Genomic DNA, 9302 nt, shown 5'->3' with positions numbered 1-9302 from the left:
GTTTGAGACAAAAAGCAAAAGCGTGTTTGCATGTTGATGGTTGTTTACATAAAATAAAATGGACATATCAAAAATAAAATAAAACAGTAAAATAAAAAAATAATAGAATAAATAAATTGGCAGAAAATAATAAAATAAAAATGTGAAAAAAAAAAATGAAAATTATTCGTTGTAATTTAGAATTTCCTTTTTTTTGTTTTATATTATTATTTTTAATACATACTCAAACTTGTAAAATGATGATGTTTAGATTTCTTTTTTTAAAAAAAAATGATTGAAATATTTATTAAACATATTATTGTATTTTATTCTTATTATTATTTCAAAATGATTTTTAATTATTCGGACAAAATTGAGGTATTACAGCTGCCCCTATTTAATTATATTTTACGTCGTAAAAAGATAATTAAATATAAGAACCTGAATTTTGTACATTTGTGAAAGTAAATTAATTTCAAACGTAGGAGAAATAGTAAAATAATTTTACATGTAAAAATAAGATGATGATTGGTTAAAATAGAAAATGTAAAATTAAGTTGGTGATTAGAAAAAATAAAAAATAATCGTCTTCGGAGTGTTTACCGATGCGTTGATCGACATGAAATAAAGTGATGATCGTCTTCGAATTGATTACCCGATGCGTAGATCGACATAAAATAAAGTGATGACCGTCTTCGGATTGATTACCGATGCGTAGATCGACGTAAAATAAAGTGATGAATAAAGTGATGATCGTCTTCGGATTGATTACCCGATGTGTAGATCGACATAAAATAAAATAATGAATAAAGTGATGATCGTCTTTGGATTGATTACCCGATGCGTAGGTCGACATAAAATAAAATGATGATCGTCTTCGTATTGGTTACCGATACTTTTATCGATTGATAAAATGATCGTCTTCAGATTGATTACCGATGCGTTGATCGATTGATATAAATAAAATGATGACTAAACCAAAGAGTTTAAAATTTAGAATGTAAATGAGATGAATTTGTTTTATTTTTATTTTTAAAAGGAAGCATGCATGTGATAATGCAAACGTAAAATGAATAATGTGATACAAAAGTTGTTAAATATAAATAAAAACGTAAAATGAATAATGTGATACAAAAGTTGTTAAATATAAATAAAATATACACATAAGATATGCATGATTAACTCATTATGCATGATATAAGAAGTTGTTGAGTATATGTAAAATATGAGAGAAGATGCATAAATCACGTGTGAGTATTTGAAAAAAATGTAAGATGCATGCAATGAAGATAAATTCCTTTTTATTTATTTATTTATGTTATTATTTTTTGGTTTCCCCGATCCTTATGCGACTTTATACACTTATAAGATTCAATGGATCAACGACGACAACAATCGTTCTTTACATGATGACTCTAGTATATCTTGTGTAATAACTTTTTCTTGAGGTCAATCAAATGTGCATTATTTAAAATGCTTACCCTTCATTTTTTTTATACACCCACATCTCGCGTTCCCGTGTATATATTTTCAAGCGTCAAAATATTTAAGATATATATTTTCAAGCGTCAAAATATTTAAGATATATATTTCGTATATTATCAACTTCGATGGGAAGTACCGCTTCCATTCCATACACCAATGAGAAAGGAGTTGCCCCTGTTGAGGTACGAACAGAGGTTCTATAGCCATGTAATGCAAAGGGAAGCATTTCATGCCAATCCTTATATGTTTCCACCATCTTCTGTAGAATCTTCTTGATATTCTTATTTGCTGCTTCTACAACCCCATTCATTTTCGGACGATATGGAGAAGAATTATGGTGCTGAATTTTGAAATTATCACACAACTCTTTCATCATTTTGTTATTCAGATTAGTCGCGTTATCAGTGATTATCTTATTTGGCAATCCATATCGACAAATCAATTCTCTTTTGATGAATCTGACAACCACACTTCTCGTCACATTGGCATAAGAAGCGGCTTCAACCCATTTTGTGAAATAATCAATAGCTACTAGGATAAACCGGTGTCCATTTGAAGCCTTAGGCTCGATGAGTCCAATAACATCCATTCCCCACATTGAAAATGGCCATGGTGATGTTAAAACATTCAAAGAAGTGGGTGGTACATGTATTTTATCAGCATAGATTTGACATTTGTGACATTTCTTTACGTGACTAAAGCAGTCGGATTCCATGGTCAACCAGTAGTAGCCAGCCCTTAAGATTTTTCTAGCCATTGTGTGCCCATTTGCATGAGTTCCGAAAGAACCTTCGTGAACCTCTTGGATAATTTTCCCCGCTTCTGCTTTATCCACACATCTGAGGAGAACCATATCATGATTTCTCTTATAAAGCACATCACCATTCAAGAAGAAATTCATTGACAATCTCCTTAAAACCCTTTTGTCGTTCTCTGAAATACCCAATGGATATTCCTTATTCTTAACATATGATTTGATGTCATAAAACCACGGCTTGCCATCCAACTCTTCTTCTATTGATAAGCAATATGCAGGTTTATCTCTTTGTTGAATCTTTATGACCGGCACGTCTTGATTAGTGGTTATTTTGAACATTGACGACAAAGTGGCCAAGGCGTCAGCTAACTGGTTTTCTTCTCGAGGGATATGGTGAAAAGTAATCTTCTCAAATTGTTCTGTCAATTCTTTGATATGGGTGTGATACGGAATCAATTTAGAATCTCGCGTTTCCCAATCTCCTTTCGTCTGATGGATGACCAACAATGAGTCTCCATATACCTCAAGAAATTTTACATTTGATTCAATAGCCGCTTTAATGCCCATAACACATGCTTCATATTCAGCAATATTGTTTGTACAATAAAAACACACCTTAGCCGTAAATGGAGTGAACTGGTTTTCTGGAGAAATCAAAATGGCTCCAATTCCATGCCCTAACGCATTAGAAGCACCATCAAACACCAACCTCCACTTTTCTTTATCAGATGATTCAATCTCTTCAACTAAATTCATTATGTCTTCATCGGGGAATTCACACTGCATTGATTGATAATCTTCTACCGGTTGATGGGCTAAGTACTCTGCTAGTGCGCTTCCTTTGATGGATTTTTGTGTAACATATACCAAATCGTATTCTGATAACAACATCTGCCAACGGGCGATCCTTCCAGTAAGAGCAGGTTTCTCAAAGATGTACTTAATTGGGTCCATTTTAGACACCAACCAAGTTGTATGACATAACATGTATTGTCTCAACCGACGAGCAGCCCATGCCAATGCGCAACATGTTCGTTCAAGTAGTGAATATCTTGTTTCACAACTGGTGAACTTTTTGCTCAAATAATAAATAGCATGTTCTTTCCTACCAGATTCATCATGCTGCCCCAGTACGCAGCCCATTGACTCGTCAAGTACTGTTAAGTACATAATAAGTGGTTTCCCATGAACAGGAGGCACTAGGATGGGAGGTTTTGATAAGTACTGCTTAATCTTTTCGAAAGCTTTTTGACAATTCTCATTCCATTCAACCTTTTGGTCTTTGCGCAACAATTTGAAAATCGGCTCGCATGTAGCGGTGAGGTGCGATATAAACCTTGCAATGTAATTCAATCTACCCAAAAAGCCACGAACTTCTTTTTCAGTGCGTGGAGCCGGCATTTCTTGTATTGCTCTTACTTTATCTGGGTCCACCTCTATCCCTTTTTGACTAACGATAAACCCAAGTAATTTGCCTGATCTTACACCAAATGTGCATTTAGCAGGGTTTAAACGAAGTTTGAACTTCCTTAGTCGCTCAAATAACTTTTGAAGGTTAACAACATGGTCTTCTTCAGTTCGAGATTTTGCGATCATATCATCCACGTAAACCTCTATTTCCTTATGCATCATGTCATGAAACAAGGTTACCATTGCTCTTTGATAGGTTGCCCCGGCATTCTTCAATCCAAATGGCATCACTTTATAGCAGAAAGTCCCCCATTGTGTGATGAACGTAGTTTTTTCCATATCTTCGGGAGCCATCTTGATTTGATTGTACCCTGAGAAACCATCCATGAAGGAGAAAAGAGAGTATTGAGCAGTGCTATCCACTAGGACATCAATATGAGGTAGAGGAAAATCATCTTTAGGACTAGCTTTATTTAAATCCCGATAATCAACGCACATTCGAACCTTTCCATCTTTCTTTGGAACTGGTACAATATTAGCCACCCATTGAGGATATTTTGCTACTGCTAAGAAACCAGCATCAAATTGCTTCTTGACCTCTTCTCTAATTTTAAGCGACATATCAGGTCTCATCCTTCTCAACTTCTGTTTAATTGGAGTGTATTCAGGCTTTAGTGGTAGCTTGTGTTCAACTATGTTAGTATCTAACCCGGGCATATCCTGATATGACCATGCAAAGACATCCACATAATCAATTAAAAGTTTAACCAACTTTTCTCGCTCATTTTCTTTCATAGACATACCAACTTTAACTTCTTTTTTATCATGCTCAGTCCCTAAATTGATCACCTCAACAGGTTCATGATAGGGTTGGATTATCTTAGCTTCCTGTTCAATTAAGCTTTCTAGTTCTGGGGGAAGCTCACAATCGTCTTCACAATCCTCATCGGCATGATTAATTAGACGTTCAAAGTTACAAGAAATGGTTCTAGCGCTGTTATTTTCAACATATTCATTTTCGACTCTGCATTGTTTAAAAGAAAAAAAGAAAAAAATATATATATGAATAAAGATTGCCAAAAGAAAGAGAAAAGAGAAAAAACAAAACCAGTTGGAGAATTCAAAAATGCATTTATTGATAATAAGTACGGAATTGAAATACATATGCCCTAATTAGTTATCCTTATAGCCTTGGGCAGAGCAAAAGGAGTTAAAAATACATAATTACTTTGAACATGAATTAACAAACACGGGAAACTCGATGATCTTCCAATTGTTGAGATTGGTGTTTGGAGGACAAGGGTACACTAGCTTGAGGGTATCATCATCACCATGATCCTCTTCCGCAACAGCCACCTGATCAGCATATATTATTTCGGCGCTTTGAAAATTTTGACGAATGTCACAAATAGGAATCTTCTGTGAATTCGGTATCCAGTTTTCCCGACGAGTCACCTTGTTTTCTCTTTTTTCCTTCACAGCCTTCTCTTTATCAGCTTGAGTAGGTACCTATCCCAACCCGTACCTATTGTTCTTTTCTGGTAAGCTTTTTATCAACTTTCCCAAAAAAAACTCCTCATTCCAACATAGATTTGGTAAACTTCAATGATGTGGTAGATAGTTTTGGTTCTTTTAAACGATATTCTTCACCCATGAAGACGGGATTGGCAATTTCTAATGCTTGAAAGGAAGTCTCTATGGCTTCCTCTGTGTTTTCAATGTAGCTTATAGAAGATAAATGACTTACTATCATATCTTCTTCCCCAGATATTATTACCGGCTTATTGTTCACTATAAACTTTAGCTTTTGATAGAGGGTGGATGTCACTGCTCCAGCAACATGAATCCATGGTCTCCCTAAAAGACAGCTGTACGCCGGTTTAATATCCATTACTTGGAAGGTTATCTCAAAGATGTGGGGTCCGATTTGAATTGGCAGGTCAATCTCACCAACCACTTTTCTTCTAGATCCATCAAACGCTTTCACCACCAAAGCACTAGGCTTCAAACAGGCTCCCTCAACAAATAGCTTTGGCAGTGTCGATTTAGGCATGACATTTAATAATGAACCATTATCTACTAGCACTCGTGCAAGAATATGATCGTGACACCTCACAAAGATGTGCAATGCTTTATTATGCTCTGTCCCTTCAGTTGGTAATTCATTATCGCTAAAACTAAGGAAACTACTAGCAGTGATGTTACTGACAACTCCATCAAACTGATCGACAGTGATATCGTGAGTAATGTGGGCTTCATTTAAAACTTTCATCAGTGCTCTTCTATGTGCTTCAGAATTCAATAACAAAGAGAAGACTGATATCTTGGAAGGGGTTTGATTTAGCTGATCCACCACCTTATATTCACTTTGCTTGACAAACTTCAAAAATTCACTAGCTTCTTCTTCAGACATCGTCTTTTTATTGACCTCTTGTCCTTTTATGGCATGATACATATCTTCTTTTCCCTTTTCTCCATTAACCTCATTTTTCCTAAGTTGTTCAAGAGTGTATACTCGACCACTCCGAGTCATTCCACCAATCCCTGAGATGTTAGTGACATCAGTTCCTTTAGGTTCACAACCATCACTTGGTTGATGATCTGCCAAGTGGGATGTAACTTCGTATTTCCACGGTACTGCCTTGGTATTTCCATAAGGAAACGGGATTGGTGTTTGGACAATTATTGCATTTGGCTTGTTATGAGTTGACTTAAGATTCTCTTTTTTGTAAAGAATTTCCAATGGTTTTGGGAAAGATATATTATTTTCCACACACGACCCCATGGTGAACACATGACCATCTACTGCATGTTGGTCTATCCCATCTTCAATGAAATTCACAGAGGCGTTCCCGTGACCTGGCAAAGGATTGCTCCCTATGTTGGGATTGTCCTCCTTGAAGGTAAGCCATTTTGCATTAATCAATTCTTGCACTTTAGATTTTAGGGCTTGACAATCTTCAATGGAATGCCCAACGGCTCCTGCATGATATTCACATTTGGCATTTGGATTATACCATTTTGGAAATGGTGGTTCAAGAGGTTTCATTGGTCTTATGACTACCATTGAATTTTGAAGTAAATGGGGCAACAATTGGCTATACGTGACGGGAATTGGATCAAAACGAGTTATCCTTTTTTCTCGATTGACAGGTGGTCTGTAGTGATTTGAGCTTGGGTATTGATTTTGTGGGGAAAATGCGGTAGGTGGTGGTTGATAAAAAGGTGGTCTTGAAGGGTGATATTGAGGGCATGAAGCTTGTGTGGTTGCGGCCACATATGGATAAGGGGTGTAAGGATTTTGTGGTATCGGGGGCTGGAAATTTGGGGGTCGATAAGAATTGATGGGTGGAAAATAAGAGATTCTGGGGTTTACCATTACAGCGTTAGTGTCTCCTTCTTTCTTTTTTGTGAATGTCGTATGGGGTCGTTTCACGCTAGTTGCTGCACCTACGATCTTGCCACTCCTCATCCCACTTTCTATCATTTCTCCTATCATGACAAGGTCAGAAAAGTTTAATGACATACTCCCAATCATCTTGTCATAAAAACGCGACTAGAGAGTATCCATAAACATACCAACCATTTCTCTTTCTAATAATGGGGGTTCTACTTGTGAGGCCATTTCCCTCCACCGTTGTGCGTATTCTTTGAAAGCTTCGCTGTCCTTTTTCAGTGAATTTTGCAATTGCATCCTATCAGGGGCCATGTCAACGTTGTACCTGTATTGCTTCAAAAAGGCATCAGCTAGATCCTTCCATGAACGAATTTGATTTCGCTCAAGATGCATATACCAACCTAACGATGCCCCACTCAAACTGTCTTGGAAAAAGTGAATGAGAAGTTTATCATTATGAGCATGAGATGTCATTTTTCTGCAATACATAGTTAGATGATTTTTAGGACATGTGTTACCCTTGTATTTTTCAAAGTCAGGAACCTTGAATTTGGGAGGGATAGTCACATCAGGAACTAAACACATATCGAAAGCTTCAAGGCCATAAACATTATACCCCTCAATAGCTTTTATTCGCTCTTCCAAGACATGGAATTTTTCATTTGATTGTGTATCATCCCCAATGTGAGGTTGATGTCAATTTCCATTAGTATCGAAACAAGGTACTTGGGGTGCAATATATGGAATATTTTCTGAGGGTTGAGTGTTTTGGGGTGGCAGATTGCCCAGATGAGATGGAATTTGTGATTGGCTTGGGTTTTGGGGGTTGACGACTAAAGGTGGAGTATAACTGGGTGGAAGACCATACATAGGAAATTGCATAGTTGTTGTATGAGGTTGTTGGGTAGTCGGGGTAAAGCCTGGTGGGTGAGAAGGAGTGGTTTGGTGTTCTTCATTTGCAGCCGGAGGATTCTCATCAGTATTCCCCTTCCTTGACAAAGCTTGTATAGCTTCTAAGATTTGATCAACCTTGTCCTTCAATTGGTTGACATCCATTCTCATCACTTCTTGATTTTGCTCAAGTTCTTCCCTGATCTTCGAGTTTGCACGAGTTCGATAAGGGTGTCGGGGAAACAGCTTTATTGATTTTTTTTTTGTATTTTTTTTTAAATAAAAAATTATGAGTATGTATTAAACATGAATGGAATGAAAATGCAATTATTTTTTTTTTGGATGTTGGGGAATCATAAGTCTTGCACGAATTATTAATGAAAGAAGAATATGGGAATCAATAAACAAAATAGCAAATCCTTCATTGATGAGAAAAAAGTACATTGCATTTAAATTAAAAAGCTACATCGACTATTGTATTTCAATCATCTTTTTCAAGAGGACAACCAATCTTCTCCTCCAATTCTTCTACTAAATGTTTGCAATATTCGACGAACTTGTAGACTTTGATTGGAGTGTTGAGTGGATGCATTACTGCATCAATCTCTATTAGATGTTTTGGAATTTTTATGATTGCCTGGTTAGCTAGCATTGCCAATTTCGAAAAGCAATCTTTCTAGTGCTTGCCTTTATCTTCCAACTCTTTATAAATCTCTTGGTTCTTCAATTGCCCGAAACGCTCCTCCCAGTATATGGTTTCATCCTTCAAGTCATTGTAGATCTTTTCTTGATAATCAATGTAATTCCTCAACTCACTAGAAGCTTCCATTTCTGCTTTTAGTGCATCTTGGTGTTTTGAGAGTAATTCTTCGATTTCTTCCTTCTGTCGCCTCTCATTCCTTACTTGATTCTCATATTTATCTACCATTTCTTTCAGTTGTTTCTTTAAATCTTCAAACTCTTTTTTTATGTTCTTCTCAGAGCTTGCTGATTTTTTCCACAATTGCTTCCACATATAGGCTTCTTCAATAGCTGTATTCCTTTCTTGCCTTCGCACATCTAACTCTTCATTTGCGCCTCTTAAACAATCTTGTATGTCAAGTTTATTTCCTTTTTCAACTTTCAGCCTCTTGTTGTTTCTCTCGATAAACTGACTCTTACAAGTGTTTTCTGATCTTAAGTTGTCGTTCTCTTGAGAGACTTTTTCTAATCTCGCTTGTAGCTCTTTTTTCTCTTCTTCAGATTTTAGCAATGATGCTTTGAGTTCTTCTATCTCTTCATTTGCAACAAGGATAGGTTCCGGAATTTCCTGACCATTTAAGGCTGTATTGTGGAAAGGCAGCTTGATTTCTTGGACTCTTTTCTTTACCCATTGTTGATAAG

The 9302-nt window shown here is 36.4% G+C and overlaps 1 pseudogene; it reads right to left on the bottom strand.

Annotated features, from left to right (window-relative positions):
- Window positions 1–1337: 1337 nt before the first annotated feature.
- On the bottom strand, window positions 1338–7721 carry LOC113785071 (uncharacterized; annotated as a pseudogene).
- Between the last annotated feature and the right edge of the window lie 1581 nt (window positions 7722–9302).

This window comes from Cicer arietinum, chromosome 3, assembly GCF_000331145.2.
Source record: "Cicer arietinum cultivar CDC Frontier isolate Library 1 chromosome 3, Cicar.CDCFrontier_v2.0, whole genome shotgun sequence".
NCBI classification, from domain to species: Eukaryota; Viridiplantae; Streptophyta; class Magnoliopsida; order Fabales; family Fabaceae; genus Cicer; species Cicer arietinum.
The sequence above is the reverse complement of the archived record's forward strand: the minus strand, read 5'-3'. Positions and strand labels throughout refer to the sequence as shown.